At 44.1% G+C, this 19,313-nt stretch overlaps 1 pseudogene; it reads right to left on the bottom strand.

The window, feature by feature from the left end:
• The window catches only part of LOC124018278, a 59,654-nt pseudogene extending 47,920 nt beyond the window's left edge, over positions 1–11,734 (bottom strand).
• Between the last annotated feature and the right edge of the window lie 7,579 nt (positions 11,735–19,313).

The following is a 19,313-nucleotide window of genomic DNA, read 5'->3' as shown; positions in this document are numbered from 1 at the left end:
GGAGAGGGTAGTAAGTTTTAAGTTCCTCGGCGTACACATCACAACCTCAGGAGGCTGAAGAAATTTGGCTTGTCACCAAAAAAGCTCAAACTTTTACAGATGCACGATCGAGAGTATCCTGTCGGGCTGTATTACCGCCTGGTACGGCAACTGCTCCGCCCACAACCGTAAGGCTCTCCAGAGGGTAGTGAGGTCTGCACAACGCATCACCGGGGGCAAACTACCTGCCCTCCAGGACACCTACACCACCCGATGTCACAGGAAGGCCAAAAAGATCATCACGGACAACAACCACCCGAGCCACTGCCTGTTCACCCTGCTATCATCCAGAAGGCGAGGTCAGTGTGCATCAAACCTGGGACCGAGATACTTTTTCAGGGGCAGAATGACAGATTTGTATCTTGTCAGCTCGGGGATTTGAACTTGCAACCTTTCAGTTACTAGTCCAACGCTCTAACCACTAGGCTACCCTGCCTAAAATAGCTTCTATCTCAAGGCCATCAGACCGTTAAACAGCCATCACTAACATCGAGTGGCTGCTGCCAACATACTGACTCAAATCTCTAGCCACTTTAATAATTAAAAATTGGATGTAATAAATGTATCACTAGTCACTTTAAACAATGCAACTTTTATATAATGTTTACATACCCTACATTACTCATCTCATATGTATATACTGTACTCTATACCATCTACTGCCTCTTGCCTATGCCGTTCGGCCATCGCTCATCCATATATTTTTCATTTGGATATTTTTATTCATTCCTTTACACTTGTGTGTATAAGGTAGTTGTTGTGAAATTGTTAGATTACTTATGTTACTGCACAGTCGGAACTAGAAGCACAAGCATTTCGCTACACTCACATTAACATCTGCGAACCATGTGTATGTGACAAATAAAATTTGATTTTATATAGCCCCAAAAAAAGTGTTTCAATCACAGCAGAACCCTTCTTTGGTGCGATATAGAACAGTCTTTATAGAACCATCAAAACAAGTTTCTATATACAGCAGCACTAAAAATGGTTCCCCTTTGCTTACAAGCCAAATAAATCATATTTGAAACTATATCGTTTTATGTTATGTGTTTTAGTGTGTATAACATCCTAACATTTGTTACCCAGAGCAGAGTCAGTGAAAATGGTTCACGAGTTTACTCTGGTTAATCTGGACCAATCATGTCTTAGCACCTCCAGGTCAGAGGAAGTACTCTTTGTCCGAAAATGTAATTGTAGGAAATGAACACCATGTTCCTGTGTCTACATCTGTGGATTATGTATGTTCTATCTGCCAGCGTTTCACAGTTCTGGACCGATAGCTGCAGGTATGCAGCACATTGCACACTGAATAACTGACAGGGCAATCAATTGAAATGTTTTACATATCATGTGGAGTGAAGTGAGGCCTGTCTCTCCTCAGGAACACTTCATATTAACAGATAGATAGATCTAGTTAACTTTAGATCCTAAACAGATAGATAGATCTAGTTAACTTTAGATCCTAAACAGCTAGATAGATCTAGTTAACTTTACATCCTAAACAGCTAGATAGATCGAGTTAACTTTAGATCCTAAACAGCTAGATAGATCTAGTTAACTTTAGATCCTAAACAGCTAGATAGATCTAGTTAACTTTTAGTTAACAGTTTCCAGTGTGTATCAAGAATGGTCCACCACCCAAAGGACATCCAGCCAACAGCAGGCCAGTGGTGGAAAATGGGTCATTGATTAAAGAGGACAAAGGAGGCAGACCATCAGGCTCAGTAAGTCAACTGACAGTCCAGTACAACATTGGTTCCCAAAGACCCATACCATAATACACAACTCGTCGTACCTTGACACGAATGGGATATGGCAGCTGACAACCAAACAAGAAACTGCTATTGCAGTGGGCTATTGAACAAAAACACTGGACACAGGAGAATTGGAAAAACACTGCCTGGTTTGATGAATCCCGGTTCCTGTAGTTTCACGCTGATGGGAGGACGAGGGAGAAAACCATGAGTACATGCATCACTATTCATCGTGTCAACATTTCAGGCTGGTGCTGGTGTTGTGTTTTCAGGGCACACATTGGGCCCCTTGATAAAAGTGAAACAACGTTTGATTGGATATCTGAACATTATTTCCAATCAGATGCCTTCATGGCAACAGTGTATACATCTGCAAATAGATTTTTTTCAGCAGGATAATGTTGTTGTTGTGGAATCTGCTTACAGCAGTGGCCTGCCCACCAGACCTCAATCCAACAAAGCATCTGTGGGTTGAGATGAAATTAGCTATTTGAGGTAGAGCTCCACTACGAGCCAATAGGTAGGGTTGGTGTCAACATGGGCCAGCCTCCCTGTGGAACGCTTTGACACGTTGTAGAGTCCATGACATCGGCAAATTGATGCTGTTCTGAGGGCAAAAGGGGGTGCAACTCAATATTAGGAATCTGTTCCTAATGTTTTGTACACTCAGTGTATCAAGTTCACTTTAGATCTTAAACTACCATAAACCACCTCCATTGGCGATTTAGAGAGCAACGGCAGACCACATGTATGGGGTCGTGTTTCCAGACCACGTGTATGGGGTCGTGTTTCCAGACCACGTGTATGGGGTCGTGTTTCCAGACCACGTGTATGGGGTCGTGTTTCCACACCACGTGTATGGGGTCGTGTTTCTAGACCACGTGTATGGGGTCGTGTTTCCAGACCACGTGTATGGGGTCGTGTTTCCAGACCACGTGTATGGGGTCGTGTTTCCAGACCACGTGTATGGGGTCGTGTTTCCAGACCACGTGTATGGGATCGTGTTTCCAGGCCACGTGTATGGGGTCGTGTTTCCAGACCACGTGTATGGGGTCGTGTTTCCAGACCACGTGTATGGGGTCGTGTTTCCAGGCCACGTGTATGGGGTCGTGTTTCCAGGCCACGTGTATGGGGTCGTGTTTCCAGGCCACGTGTATGGGGTCGTGTTTCCAGACCACGTGTATGGGGTCGTGTTTCCAGACCACGTGTATGGGGTCGTGGGACCACGTGTATGGGGTCGTGTTTCCAGACCACGTGTATGGGGTCGTGTTTCCAGACCACGTGTATGGGGTCGTGTTTCCAGGCCACGTGTATGGGGTCGTGTTTCCAGACCACGTGTATGGGGTCGTGTTTCCAGACCAGATGGGGTCGTGTTTCCAGACCACGTGTATGGGGTCGTGTTTCCAGACCACGTGTATGGGGTCGTGTTTCCAGACCACGTGTATGGGGTCGTGTTTCCAGACCACGTGTATGGGGTCGTGTTTCCAGACCACGTGTATGGGGTCGTGTTTCCAGACCACGTGTATGGGGTCGTGTTTCCAGACCACGTGTATGGGGTCGTGTTTCCAGACCACGTGTATGGGGTCGTGTTTCCAGACCACGTGTATGGGGTCGTGTTTCCAGACCACGTGTATGGGGTCGTGTTTCCAGACCACGTGTATGGGGTCGTGTTTCCAGGCCACGTGTATGGGGTCGTGTTTCCAGACCACGTGTATGGGGTCGTGTTTCCAGGCCACGTGTATGGGGTCGTGTTTCCAGACCACGTGTATGGGGTCGTGTTTCCAGACCACGTGTATGGGGTCGTGTTTCCAGACCACGTGTATGGGGTCGTGTTTCCAGACCACGTGTATGGGGTCGTGTTTCCAGACCACGTGTCCAGATGGGGTCGTGTTTCCAGACCACGTGTATGGGGTCGTGTTTCCAGACCACGTGTATGGGGTCGTGTTTCCAGACCACGTGTATGGGGTCGTGTTTCCAGTTTCCAGACCACGTGTATGGGGTCGTGTTTCCAGACCACGTGTATGGGGTCGTGTTTCCACGTGTATGGGGTCGTGTTTCCAGACCACGTGTATGGGGTCGTGTTTCCAGACCACGTGTATGGGGTCGTGTTTCCAGACCACGTGTATGGGGTCGTGTTTCCAGACCACGTGTATGGGGTCGTGTTTCCAGACCACGTGTATGGGGTCGTGTGTTTCCAGACCACGTTTCCAGACCACGTGTATGGGGTCGTGTTTCCAGACCACGTGTATGGGGTCGTGTTTCCAGACCACGTGTATGGGGTCGTGTTTCCAGACCACGTGTATGGGGTCGTGTTTCCAGACCACGTGTATGGGGTCGTGTTTCCACGTGTATGGGGTCGTGTTTCCAGACCACGTGTATGGGGTCGTGTTTCCAGACCACGTGTATGGGGTCGTGTTTCCATGTGTATGGGGTCGTGTTTCCAGACCACGTGTATGGGGTCGTGTTTCCAGACCACGTGTATGGGGTCGTGTTTCCAGACCACGTGTATGGGGTCGTGTTTCCAGACCACGTGTATGGGGGGTCCAGACCACGTGTTTCGTGTTTCCAGACCACGTGTATGGGGTCGTGTTTCCAGACCACGTGTATGGGGTCGTGTTTCCAGACCACGTGTATGGGGTCGTGTTTCCAGACCACGTGTATGGGGTCGTGTTTCCAGACCACGTGTATGGGGTCGTGTTTCCAGACCACGTGTATGGGGTCGTGTTTCCACGTGTATGGGGTCGTGTTTCCAGACCCCGTGTATGGGGTCGTGTTTCCAGACCACGTGTATGGGGTCGTGTTTCCAGACCACGTGTATGGGGTCGTGTTTCCACACCACGTGTATGGGGTCGTGTTTCCAGACCACGTGTATGGGGTCGTGTTTCCAGACCACGTGTATGACATCGTGTTTCCAGACCACGTGTATGGGGTCGTGTTTCACCACGTGTATGGGGACGTGTTTCCAGACCACGTGTATGGGGTCGTGTTTCCACGTGTATGGGGTCGTGTTTCCAGACCACGTGTATGGGGTCGTGTTTCCAGACCACGTGTATGGGGTCGTGTTTCCATGTGTATGGGGTCGTGTTTCCAGACCACGTGTATGGGGTCGTGTTTCCAGACCACGTGTATGGGGTCGTGTTTCCAGACCACGTGTATGGAGTCGTGTTTCCAGACCACGTGTATGGGGTCGTGTTTCCACGTGTATGGGGTCGTGTTTCCAGACCATGTGTATGGGGTCGTGTTTCCACGTGTATGGGGTCGTGTTTCCAGACCACGTGTATGGGGGTGTTTCCAGACCACGTGGGGTTTCCAGACCACGTGTATGGGGTCGTGTTTCCAGACCATGTGTATGGGGTCGTGTTTCCACGTGTATGGGGTCGTGTTTCCAGACCACGTGTATGGGGTCGTGTTTCCAGACCACGTGTATGGGGTCGTGTTTCCAGACCACGTGTATGGGGTCGTGTTTCCAGACCACGTGTATGGGGTGGTGTTTCCAGACCACGTGTATGGGGTCGTGTTTCCAGACCACGTGTATGGGGTCGTGTTTCCAGACCACGTGTATGGGGTCGTGTTTCCAGACCACGTGTATGGGGTCGTGTTTCCACGTGTATGGGGTCGTGTTTCCAGATCACGTGTATGGGGTCGTGTTTCCAGACCACGTGTATGGGGTCGTGTTTCCAGACCACGTGTATGGGGTCGTGTTTCCAGACCACGTGTATGGCGTCGTGTTTCCAGACCACGTGTATGGGGTCGTGTTTCCACACCACGTGTATGGGGTCGTGTTTCCAGATCACGTGTATGGGGTCGTGTTTCCAGACCACGTGTATGGGGTCGTGTTTCCAGACCACGTGTATGGGGTTGTGTTTCCAGACCACGTGTATGACATCGTGTTTCCAGGCCACGTGTATGACATCGTGTTTCCAGGCCACGTGTATGGGGTGGTGTTTCCAGGCCACGAGTCGTGCCATTCATCCGCCGCCATCACCTCATGTTTCAGCACGATAATGTCGCAAGGATCTGTACACAATTGCTGTTAGTAAAAAAAAATCCCAGTTCTTCCATGGCCTGCATACTCATCAAACATGCTTGCTATCTAGCAAGTAGCTAAGGGGGATAACTAGTCAGTTGTCCAACTGAATGTATTCAACTGAAATGTGTCTTCCACATTTAACTCAACACCTCTGAGTGGTGCAGGGGGCTGCCTTAAGCGACATGCACGTCTTCGGTGCCCGGGGGAACAGTGGGTTAGGGGCAGAACAACAGATTTTTACCTAGTCAGCTCGGGAAATCAATCCAGCAACCTTTTGGGTTACTGGCCCAACGCTCTAACCACTAGGCTACCTAGCTAGCTGATTAATTTGATTATAAAGGCAACAATATCAACACTGACTTGAACAGGAGAACGTTGGCCATTTATTTGTGACTTTGTCACTTGTCAGTATGTGTACGCTGTGTTTCAGTCTGGCGGCAGCAGTAACAAGCTAGAGAGGCTTCCTCTCACTCCACTGGCTCCCAGAGCGAGGCACAATGAAGGTCCTTTAAGTGGATTGCATTTACGCAAAGACACACCTTTCCCCAAGGCCAGCTCAGCACATATAGCTAGGCCAGCCCAGCAGATATGGCCAGGCCAGCCCAGCAGATATGGCCAGGCCAGCCCAGCAGATATGGCCAGGCCAACCCAGCAGATATGGCCAGGCCAGCCCAGCAGATATGGCTAGGCCAACCCAGCAGATATGGCCAGGCCAGCCCAGCAGATATGGCCAAGCCAGCCCAGCAGATATGGCCAGGCCAGCCCAGCAGATATGGCTAGGCCAGCCCAGCAGATATGGCCAGGCCAGCCCAGCAGATATGGCTAGGCCAGCCCAGCAGATATGGCTAGGCCAGCCCAGCAGATATGGCTAGGCCAGCCCAGCAGATATGGCTAGGCCAACCCAGCAGATATGGCTAGGCCAGCCCAGCAGATATAACTAGGCCAACCCAGCAGATATGGCTAGGCCAACCCAGCAGATATGGCCAGGCCAGCCCAGCAGATATAGCTAGGCCAGCCCAGCAGATATGGCTAGGCCAACCCAGCAGATATGGCCAGGCCAGCCCAGCAGATATGGCCAGACAAGCCCATTAGATATGGCTAGGCCAGCCCAGCAGATATGGCCAGGCCAGCCCAGCAGATATGGCCAGACAAGCCCATTAGATATGGCTAGGCCAACCCAGCAGATATGGCCAGGCCAGCCCAGCAGATATGGCCAGACAAGCCCATTAGATATGGCTAGGCCAGCCCAGCAGATATGGCCAGGCCAGCCCAGCAGATATGGCTAGGCCAACCCAGCAGATATGGCCAGGCCAGCCCAGCAGATATGGCTAGGCCAGCAGATATGGCTAGACCAACCCAGCAGATATGACCAGACAAGCCCATTAGATATGGCCAGGCCAGCCCAGCAGATATGGCCAGACAAGCCCATTAGATATGGCTAGGCCAACCCAGCAGATATGGCTAGGCCAGCCCAGCAGATATGGCTAGGCAAAAGCCCCCATGTTTTCCTTCAAACTCTATATTTTTTCTCTCTCACAACACAAGCAGTGGGGCTCCATCTGTTGGGAAAAACAACAGCGGATCCGGGCTTTAAAATCTGCTTTAGACAAACCAGTTCAAGATGTATTTTAACAAATGAGAAGACAGTCAGTCATTTGGACATTGTATTGTGAAAAGCAAATGCTCTATATGAATATGCATTGCAATGTGTATTACAAAAACACTGTTTAAGTTGAGTGAAAAAGTGACTGTATGATGTTGTGTGTTGTAGTAAAACCAAAATGTGCTTAGAGATTTGTAGCTGTATTGTCCGTGATCTGTTTTGAGTTTTGTAACTAAGACTTATGCACATTTACCACAGACTTGCACCATTTTAAAACATTAGTCTGAAAACGATTTAACTTGAACACATTACTTATATATTAATCCAACCATTAGTCCATATAACAAGATCATACTATAGAAGGAATAGCCTACATTTGATTTTAAATTATAGTATATTTATGGCTATTTGTGTAAAAATCCATAAACAGCCCAATCAAAGGGGAAATCTGCAGTTACAACATCCATTTGTGGACTTATAACGTTTGTAAACAAAGTAAATATAAACACACACAGTAGAGCTTCAAAGCATGGTTCAAACTATGATTGTGTATCATTGATGGTGAGTCTGTCTACGAATCAGAGTGGTCACATTCAGTCTATGAATCAGAGAGTGGTTACATACAGTCTATGAATCAGAGTGGTTACATTCAGTCTATGAATCAGAGTGGTCACATACAGTCTATGAATCAGAGTGGTTACATTCAGTCTATGAATCAGAGTGGTCACATACAGTCTATGAATCAGAGTGGTTACATTCAGTCTATGAATCAGAGTGGTCACATACAGTCTATGAATCAGAGTGGTCACATACAGTCTATGAATCAGAGTGGTTACATTCAGTCTACCAGTCTATGAATCTGAGAGTGGTTACATACAGTCTACCAGTCTATGAATCTGAGAGTGGTTACATACAGTCTATGAATCAGAGTGGTTACATACAGTCTATGAATCTGAGAGTGGTTACATACAGTCTACCAGTCTATGAATCTGAGAGTGGTCACATACAGTCTATGAATCAGAGAGTGGTTACATACAGTCTACCAGTCTATGAATCAGAGAGTGGTCACATACAGTCTATGAATCAGAGAGTGGTTCTACCTACCAGTCTATGAATCTGAGAGTGGTTACATACAGTCTACCAGTCTATGAATCTGAGAGTGGTCACCAGTCTATGAATCAGAGAGTGGTTACATTCAGTCTACCAGTCTATGAATCTGAGAGTGGTTACATTCAGTCTACCAGTCTATGAATCTGAGAGTGGTTACATTCAGTCTACCAGTCTATGAATCTGAGAGTGGTTACATACAGTCTACCAGTCTATGAATCTGAGAGTGGTTACATACAGTCTATGAATCTGAGAGTGGTCACATTCAGTCTATGAATCTGAGAGTGGTTACATTCAGTCTACCAGTCTATGAATCTGAGAGTGGTTACATACAGTCTATGACTGTGGTCCTTCTGTAGCTCAGTTGGTAGAGCATGGCGCTTGTAACGCCAGGGTAGTGGGTTCGATTCCCGGGACCACCCATACGTAGAATGTATGCACACATGACTGTAAGTCGCTTTGGATAAAAGCGTCTGCTAAATGGCATATATTATTATTATATATTATGAATCAGAGTGGTTAAATACAGTCTATGAATCAGAGTGGTTACATACAGTCTACCAGTCTATGAATCTGAGAGTGGTTACATTCAGTCTACCAGTCTATGAATCTGAGAGTGGTTACATTCAGTCTATGAATCAGAGTGGTTACATACAGTCTATGAATCAGAGTGGTTACATACAGTCTACCAGTCTATGAATCTGAGAGTGGTTACATACAGTCTACCAGTCTATGAATCTGAGAGTGGTTACATACAGTCTACCAGTCTATGAATCTGAGAGTGGTTACATACAGTATATGAATCAGAGTGGTTACATACAGTCTACCAGTCTATGAATCTGAGAGTGGTTACATTCAGTCTACCAGTCTATGAATCTGAGAGTGATTACATACAGTCTATGAATCAGAGTGGTTACATACAGTCTATGAATCTGAGAGTGGTTACATACAGTCTACCAGTCTATGAATCTGAGAGTGGTTACATACAGTCTATGAATCAGAGTGGTTACATTCAGTCTATGAATCTGAGAGTGGTTACATACAGTCTACCAGTCTATGAATCTGAGAGTGGTTACATACAGTCTATGAATCAGAGTGGTTACATACAGTCTATGAATCTGAGAGTGGTTACATACAGTCTACCAGTCTATGAATCTGAGAGTGGTTACATACAGTCTATGAATCTGAGAGTGGTTACATACAGTCTACCAGTCTATGAATCTGAGAGTGGTTACATACAGTCTATGAATCAGAGAGTGGTTACATACAGTCTATGAATCTGAGAAGTGGTCACATACAGTATCTCCAGCCCCATCATCCATTAGCTTGTTATTGTGATTAAGTTATTATTTTGTTTTGTGGGGGACTACAGGTACAAAAAAAATCAATCAATCAAAGAAATGCATACAACGATAACCATTTCCCCTTATTCCCCATCCACCCATTTCCCCTTATTCCCCATCCACCCATTTCCCCTTATTCCCCATCCACCCATTTCCCCTTATTCCCCATCCACCCATCCACCCATTTCCCCTTATTCCCCATCCACCCCCCAGCATCCTTCTACCCACCCGGAAACCATGCCACGCACCTCGCCTAGCCCACCCCTCAGCTTTGAAGTGAAACTAATCGCCTCTTTAAGCTGCCTGAGTTTTTGAAGCATCTCATACCTCTGTGTTCTAGAAATGTTTGAATTAATTCAAGTATGATGACCACAAATATAGGACACCAGACATGATTAAAGTCTGTCACTGCTCAGCTATCTGATGTCCATAATATAGGACACCAGACATGATGAGTGTAAACAACTTATTCATTGGACTGATGCCATATGATGGTCATGGACAAACTGAACTAAAGTGAGAGGGGTGATACACGTGTTATAACATTCCAAAAAGGAAGAACATTTCTGAGCACTTGGCAAATACATTGGGAACGGAGTGCTGTCAATTTGGCAGGTGTATCCTACTAATATCGATGTAATCACTGTAAGAGGTGAAACTGAAATGATCGTTACATACCCACGTTCAGCTCTTTTCCAAATACGGTCCTCTCTCCCAGGGCAGAACAGTTCCACCGTCCGTTTTTAAACTGAAACTGGCACTCATTGATGCCCATCTGAGCTCCTTCTCCGATCACTATGATGGCATCGGGTCGGCTCTGACAGATCGTCCGCTGTCGTGGAGCTAAACCCGGGATCTTGTTACAGATGATACCCGCGCCTAATGCCACCACGGACGAAAAAACCTGTGAATTGTATTAGTTACATTAAATTATGGCAAAAAATGAAAAATGCGTTGGATACTTGTCATCAACATGGTTTCAAAATATTTGGACATAGTGTTGAGTGATAATCATGCAAAGTATATTCACATTTTACAGGGACTATAAATCATAAATACATTACAATACAAAACCATTCAACATACTGTAGCGACCCGCACAATATTTTCAATCCGAGATATTCTTGGTCATGTTTAATTCTCTGTTTGATGTTAAAACTCGATTTAAACTATCATATAAATCCCACTGTGCAGGACAGTAGGCTAATACATGTCTATTAGGGCTAATAGCTCATTTACGCAGGTATCACAATTAATGGAACAATGAATTAAACAAACTAGTCTACCTAATATTATTTCGTTAACAATACATTATGAAGGTATTATTCCCTACCCACATGTCTCATATGATCTGTGTTCATAGCTATCCACTGACAACATTCCCCAACTCTCATCCCTAATTCCACGCTATCAGGTCTCAACATGCACAATGTGCTACTCACCCTATTTTCAAATACACTATTCCCAAGCAGAGAAACATGTGGAAAATCCAGCCGCGCGTTTTCATGCTCATGATCACCAGCCAGTTGGTTTGATATGACCGCTACAATCAGACCGTGTTCTCTTCTGTCTGCACCCAGCCCGGACCGGCAGGCAGGCAGGCAGACAGGCGGGAATTCCAGGTAAACTTATTGGCGACAGAAAGAAAACACTCCGGGGGACAAATGAAAGTTCCTCTGCAAACGAGTCGGAAATATCCTGGGGTATATGTGGAGTTGTTTCGGTCGCATTGGTCAGCCTGTCTCCGGTACCTTAAGAGAAAGAGATATCTAACAGATCCTAGTCCTCGCCTGCAGGGCCGATGGTATCTATGTCTGATATCTATCAGGGCGTGCTGCTAACACACGCACCAGCAGCAGCTCGCTGACTCCAGCACTGAGACACACTGCTGCTGCCTCCGAAACAAAGTCACCGATACTCGCTAGGATCCTCTGGAGCCGTGACTGACCGCATTTGTATAAAAGAAGATTGACACGTGCTTCCAAATTATTACATTTTGGATACAACATTTCGATTTGAAGAATTCATATAATAAACTGCATTCAAAGTTTATAATGATCATGTTCCTGTTGCAGAGTTTGCATGACAAAGTGAATGAATGTAGCATGTATTACTTTAAAGCCATGTAGACAGTCTGCTATCTACACTACATGACCAACAGTATGTAGACAGTCTGCTATCTACACTACATGACCAACGGTATGTAGACAGTCTGCTATCTACACTACATGACCAACAGTATGTAGACAGTCTGCTATCTACACTACATGACCAACAGTATGTAGACAGTCTGCTATCTACACTACATGACCAACAGTATGTAGACAGTATGCTATCTACACTACATGACCAACAGTATGTAGACAGTCTGCTATCTACACTACATGACCAACAGTATGTAGACAGTCTGCTATCTACACTACATGACCAACAGTATGTAGACAGTCTGCTATCTACACTACATGACCAACAGTATGTAGACAGTCTGCTATCTACACTACATGACCAACAGTATGTAGACAGTCTGCTATCTAAGGTATGTAGACAGTCTGCTATCTAATGTATGTAGACAGTCTGCTATCTACACTACATGACCAACAGTATGTAGACAGTCTGCTATCTACACTACATGACCAAGTATGTAGACAGTCTGCTATCTACACTACATGACCAACAGTATGTAGACAGTCTGCTATCTAAGGTATGTAGACAGTCTGCTATCTAAGGTATGTAGACAGTCTGCTATCTACATTACATGACTAACAGTATGTAGACAGTCTTCTATCTACACTACATGACCAACAGTATGTAGACAGTCTGCTATCTACACTACATGACCAACAGTATGTAGACAGTCTGCTATCTACACTACATGACCAACAGTATGTAGACAGTCTGCTATCTACACTACATGACCAACAGTATGTAGACAGTCTGCTATCTACACTACATGACCAACGGTATGTAGACAGTCTGCTATCTACACTACATGACCAACAGTATGTAGACAGTCTGCTATCTACACTACATGACCAACAGTATGTAGACAGTCTGCTATCTACACTACATGACCAACAGTATGTAGACAGTCTGCTATCTACACTACATGACCAACAGTATGTAGACAGTCTGCTATCTACACTACATGACCAACAGTATGTAGACAGTCTGCTAACTACACTACATGACCAACAGTATGTAGACAGTCTGCTATCTACACTACATGACCAACAGTATGTAGACAGTCTGCTAACTACACTACATGACCAACAGTATGTAGACAGTCTGCTATCTACACTACATGACCAACAGTATGTAGACAGTCTGCTATCTACACTACATGACCAACAGTATGTAGACAGTCTGCTATCTACACTACATGACCAACAGTATGTAGACAGTCTGCTATCTACACTACATGACCAACAGTATGCAGACAGTCTGCTAACTACACTACATGACCAACAGTATGTAGACAGTCTGCTATCTACACTACATGACCAACAGTATGCAGACAGTCTGCTATATCTACACTACATGACCAACAGTATGTAGACAGTCTGCTATCTACACTACATGACCAACAGTATGTAGACAGTCTGCTATCTACACTACATGACCAACAGTATGTAGACAGTCTGCTATCTAAGGTATGTAGACAGTCTGCTATCTACACTACATGACCAACAGTATGTAGACAGTCTGCTATCTACACTACATGACCAACAGTATGTAGACAGTCTGCTATCTACACTACATGACCAACAGTATGTAGACAGTCTGCTATCTACACTACATGACCAACAGTATGTAGACAGTCTGCTATCTAAGGTATGTAGACAGTCTGCTATCTAAAGGTATGTAGACAGTCTGCTATCTATACTACATGACCAACAGTATGTAGACAGTCTACTATCTAAGGTATGTAGACAGTCTGTTATCTACACTACATGACCAACGGTATGTAGACAGTCTGCTATCTAAGGTATGTAGACAGTCTGCTATCTAATGTATGTAGACAGTCTGCTATCTATACTATATGACCAACAGTATGTAGACAGTCTGCTATCTAAAGGTATGTAGACAGTCTGCTATCTACACTACATGACCAACAGTATGTAGACAGTCTGCTATCTAAGGTATGTAGACAGTCTGCTATCTAAAGGTATGTAGACAGTCTGCTATCTACACTACATGACCAACAGTAAGTAGACAGTCTGCTATCTACACTACATGACCAACAGTATGTAGACAGTCTGCTATCTACACTACATGACCAACAGTATGTAGACAGTCTGCTATCTACACTACATGACCAACAGTATGTAGACAGTCTGCTATCTACACTACATGACCAACAGTATGCAGACAGTCTGCTAACTACACTACATGACCAACAGTATGTAGACAGTCTGCTATCTACACTACATGACCAACAGTATGCAGACAGTCTGCTATATCTACACTACATGACCAACAGTATGTAGACAGTCTGCTATCTACACTACATGACCAACAGTATGTAGACAGTCTGCTATCTACACTACATGACCAACAGTATGTAGACAGTCTGCTATCTAAGGTATGTAGACAGTCTGCTATCTAATGTATGTAGACAGTCTGCTATCTACACTACATGACCAACAGTATGTAGACAGTCTGCTATCTAAGGTATGTAGACAGTCTGCTATCTACACTACATGACCAACAGTAAGTAGACAGTCTGCTATCTACACTACATGACCAACGGTATGTAGACAGTCTGCTATCTAAGGTATGTAGACAGTCTGCTATCTAAGGTATGTAGACAGTCTGCTATCTAAGGTATGTAGACAGTCTGCTATCTAATGTATGTAGACAGTCTGCTATCTGTACTATATGACCAACAGTATGTAGACAGTCTGCTATCTAAAGGTATGTAGACAGTCTGCTATCTACACTACATGACCAACAGTATGTAGACAGTCTGCTATCTAAGGTATGTAGACAGTCTGCTATCTACACTACATGACCAACAGTATGTAGACAGTCTGCTATCTACACTACATGACCAACAGTATGTAGACAGTCTGCTATCTAAAGGTATGTAGACAGTCTGCTATCTAAAGGTATGTAGACATTCTGCTATCTACACTACATGACCAACAGTATGTAGACAGTCTGCTATCTAAAGGTATGTAGACAGTCTGCTATCTATACTATATGACCAACGGTATGTAGACAGTCTGCTATCTAAGGTATGTAGACAGTCTGCTATCTAAAGGTATGTAGACAGTTTGCTATCTATACTATATGACCAACGGTATGTAGACAGTCTGCTATCTAAAGGTATGTAGACAGTCTGCTATCTACACTATATGACCAACGGTATGTAGACAGTCTGCTATCTAAAGGTATGTAGACAGTCTGCTATCTACACTACATGACCAAAGGTATGTAGACAGTCTGCTATCTACACTAAATGACCAACGGAATGTAGACAGTCTGCTATCTAAGGTATGTAGACAGTCTGCTATCTAAAGGTATGTAGACAGTCTGCTATCTACACTACATGACCAACAGTATGTAGACAGTCTGCTATCTAAGGTATGTAGACAGTCTGCTATCTAAAGGTATGTAGACAGTCTGCTATCTAAGGTATGTAGACAGTCTGCTATCTAAAGGTATGTAGACAGTCTGCTATCCAAAGGTATGTAGACAGTCTGCTATCTACACTACATGACCAACAGTATATAGACAATCTGCTATCTAAGGTATGTAGACAGTCTGCTATCTAAAGGTATGTAGACAGTCTGCTATTTAAAGGTATGTAGACAGTCTGCTATCTACACTACATGACCAACGGTATGTAGACAGTCTGCTATCTAAGGTATGTAGACAGTCTGCTATCTAAAGGTATGTAGACAGTCTGCTATCTACACTACATGACCAACGGTATGTAGACAGTCTGCTATCTACACTACATGACCAACAGTATGTAGACAGTCTGCTATCTACACTACATGACCAACGGTATGTAGACAGTCTGCTATCTACACTACATGACCAACAGTATGTAGACAGTCTGCTATCTAAGGTATGTAGACAGTCTGCTATCTACACTACATGACCAACAGTATGTAGACAGTCTGCTATCTACACTACATGACCAACAGTATGTAGACAGTCTGCTATCTACACTACATGACCAACAGTAAGTAGACAGTCTGCTATCTACACTACATGACCAACAGTATGTACACAGTCTGCTATCTACACTACATGACCAACAGTATGTAGACAGTCTGCTATCTACACTACATGACCAACAGTATGTAGACAGTCTGCTATCTACACTACATGACCAACAGTATGCAGACAGTCTGCTAACTACACTACATGACCAACAGTATGTAGACAGTCTGCTATCTACACTACATGACCAACAGTATGCAGACAGTCTGCTATATCTACACTACATGACCAACAGTATGTAGACAGTCTGCTATCTACACTACATGACCAACAGTATGTAGACAGTCTGCTATCTACACTACATGACCAACAGTATGTAGACAGTCTGCTATCTAAGGTATGTAGACAGTCTGCTATCTAATGTATGTAGACAGTCTGCTATCTACACTACATGACCAACAGTATGTAGACAGTCTGCTATCTAAGGTATGTAGACAGTCTGCTATCTACACTACATGACCAACAGTAAGTAGACAGTCTGCTATCTACACTACATGACCAACGGTATGTAGACAGTCTGCTATCTAAGGTATGTAGACAGTCTGCTATCTAAGGTATGTAGACAGTCTGCTATCTAAGGTATGTAGACAGTCTGCTATCTACACTACATGACCAACAGTATGTAGACAGTCTGCTATCTACACTACATGACCAACAGTATGTAGACAGTCTGCTATCTACACTACATGACCAACAGTAAGTAGACAGTCTGCTATCTACACTACATGACCAACAGTATGTAGACAGTCTGCTATCTACACTACATGACCAACAGTATGTAGACAGTCTGCTATCTACACTACATGACCAACAGTATGTAGACAGTCTGCTATCTACACTACATGACCAACAGTATGCAGACAGTCTGCTAACTACACTACATGACCAACAGTATGTAGACAGTCTGCTATCTACACTACATGACCAACAGTATGCAGACAGTCTGCTATATCTACACTACATGACCAACAGTATGTAGACAGTCTGCTATCTACACTACATGACCAACAGTATGTAGACAGTCTGCTATCTACACTACATGACCAACAGTATGTAGACAGTCTGCTATCTAAGGTATGTAGACAGTCTGCTATCTAATGTATGTAGACAGTCTGCTATCTACACTACATGACCAACAGTATGTAGACAGTCTGCTATCTAAGGTATGTAGACAGTCTGCTATCTACACTACATGACCAACAGTAAGTAGACAGTCTGCTATCTACACTACATGACCAACGGTATGTAGACAGTCTGCTATCTAAGGTATGTAGACAGTCTGCTATCTAAGGTATGTAGACAGTCTGCTATCTAAGGTATGTAGACAGTCTGCTATCTAATGTATGTAGACAGTCTGCTATCTGTACTATATGACCAACAGTATGTAGACAGTCTGCTATCTAAAGGTATGTAGACAGTCTGCTATCTACACTACATGACCAACAGTATGTAGACAGTCTGCTATCTAAGGTATGTAGACAGTCTGCTATCTACACTACATGACCAACAGTATGTAGACAGTCTGCTATCTACACTACATGACCAACAGTATGTAGACAGTCTGCTATCTAAAGGTATGTAGACAGTCTGCTATCTAAAGGTATGTAGACATTCTGCTATCTACACTACATGACCAACAGTATGTAGACAGTCTGCTATCTAAAGGTATGTAGACAGTCTGCTATCTATACTATATGACCAACGGTATGTAGACAGTCTGCTATCTAAGGTATGTAGACAGTCTGCTATCTAAAGGTATGTAGACAGTTTGCTATCTATACTATATGACCAACGGTATGTAGACAGTCTGCTATCTAAAGGTATGTAGACAGTCTGCTATCTACACTATATGACCAACGGTATGTAGACAGTCTGCTATCTAAAGGTATGTAGACAGTCTGCTATCTACACTACATGACCAAAGGTATGTAGACAGTCTGCTATCTACACTAAATGACCAACGGAATGTAGACAGTCTGCTATCTAAGGTATGTAGACAGTCTGCTATCTAAAGGTATGTAGACAGTCTGCTATCTACACTACATGACCAACAGTATGTAGACAGTCTGCTATCTAAGGTATGTAGACAGTCTGCTATCTAAAGGTATGTAGACAGTCTGCTATCTAAGGTATGTAGACAGTCTGCTATCTAAAGGTATGTAGACAGTCTGCTATCCAAAGGTATGTAGACAGTCTGCTATCTACACTACATGACCAACAGTATATAGACAATCTGCTATCTAAGGTATGTAGACAGTCTGCTATCTAAAGGTATGTAGACAGTCTGCTATTTAAAGGTATGTAGACAGTCTGCTATCTACACTACATGACCAACGGTATGTAGACAGTCTGCTATCTAAGGTATGTAGACAGTCTGCTATCTAAAGGTATGTAGACAGTCTGCTATCTACACTACATGACCAACGGTATGTAGACAGTCTGCTATCTACACTACATGACCAACAGTATGTAGACAGTCTGCTATCTACACTACATGACCAACGGTATGTAGACAGTCTGCTATCTACACTACATGACCAACAGTATGTAGACAGTCTGCTATCTAAGGTATGTAGACAGTCTGCTATCTAAGGTATGTAGACAGTCTGATATCTACACTACATGACCAACGGTATGTAGACAGTCTGCTATCTACACTACATGACCAACAGTATGTAGACAGTCTGCTATCTAAGGTATGTAGACAGTCTGCTATCTAATGTATGTAGACAGTCTGCTATCTACACTACATGACCAACAGTATGTAGACAGTCTGCTATCTAAGGTATGTAGACAGTCTGCTATCTAATGTATGTAGACAGTCTGCTATCTACACTACATGACCAACAGTATGTAGACAGTCTGCTATCTAAGGTATGTAGACAGTCAAATCAAATCAAATCAAATCAAATTTTATTTGTCACATACACATGGTTAGCAGATGTTAATGCGAGTGTAGCGAAATGCTTGTGCTTCTAGTTCCGACAATGCAGTGATAACCAACAAGTAATCTAACTAACAATTCCAAAACTACTGTCTTATACACAGTGTAAGGGGATAAGGAACATGTACATAAGGATATATGAATGAGTGATGGTACAGAGCAGCATACAGTAGATGGTATCGAGTACAGTATATACATATGAGATGAGTGTGTAGACAAAGTAAACAAAGTGGCATAGTTAAAGTGGCTAGTGATA

Source organism: Oncorhynchus gorbuscha, linkage group LG03, assembly GCF_021184085.1.
Source record: "Oncorhynchus gorbuscha isolate QuinsamMale2020 ecotype Even-year linkage group LG03, OgorEven_v1.0, whole genome shotgun sequence".
In the NCBI taxonomy this organism is placed as follows: Eukaryota; Metazoa; Chordata; class Actinopteri; order Salmoniformes; family Salmonidae; genus Oncorhynchus; species Oncorhynchus gorbuscha.
The sequence above is the reverse complement of the archived record's forward strand: the minus strand, read 5'-3'. Positions and strand labels throughout refer to the sequence as shown.